The sequence below is a fragment of the Myotis davidii genome, unplaced genomic scaffold (genome assembly GCF_000327345.1).
Source record: "Myotis davidii unplaced genomic scaffold, ASM32734v1 scaffold1437, whole genome shotgun sequence".
In the NCBI taxonomy this organism is placed as follows: domain Eukaryota; kingdom Metazoa; phylum Chordata; class Mammalia; order Chiroptera; family Vespertilionidae; genus Myotis; species Myotis davidii.
In genome coordinates, this window is record NW_006288601.1 from 639,833 (window position 1) to 640,421 (window position 589).

The window sequence follows — 589 nt, forward strand, 5'->3', positions numbered from 1 at the left end:
GTCTATTTGACAGCGATATATATCTATGATTTGCATATGCACATAAAATAGTCCAGAAGAGACCACCGCAAACAGAACAGCAGTTACTTCTGGGCATAAGTGTGAGGAGAACAATTTTGTCTGTATAACATGTGGGCTTTTGTCAATATTTTTCTCAAAGTCTAGTACTGCCCTGTCGGAGATGGGCGGGAGGGCAGTGAATTCAGCTGATGACTCCAGGAAGGAGCCCGTCCAACCATCTCTGCCTCCCTTGAGAAGCAGCACCATCAGGGCCAGGCTCCACCCATGACAGTCATCTCTGTGTTGAATGCAGAGACCCATCAGCCTGGAATCGGTCCCATCTGAACTCTTCAGTACCAAAAAAAGTAGGTGGCAAGCCCTTGTATGACCAGGAAGTGAAGATCAGGGACTCCCGCTATCATCATGAAACTAAAGAAACACCAAGAAATGTTTCTGGAATAAGTAACTGCCCAGAACGCTATCCCCAGGTTTCCAAAGCCTGTCCAACCTGCCGCCTCACCTGGTGGGTGTGCTGACCCCACCACAACTGCTCAGAGAAACCCAGGCCTGTCGGGGGGGGGGGGGGGGG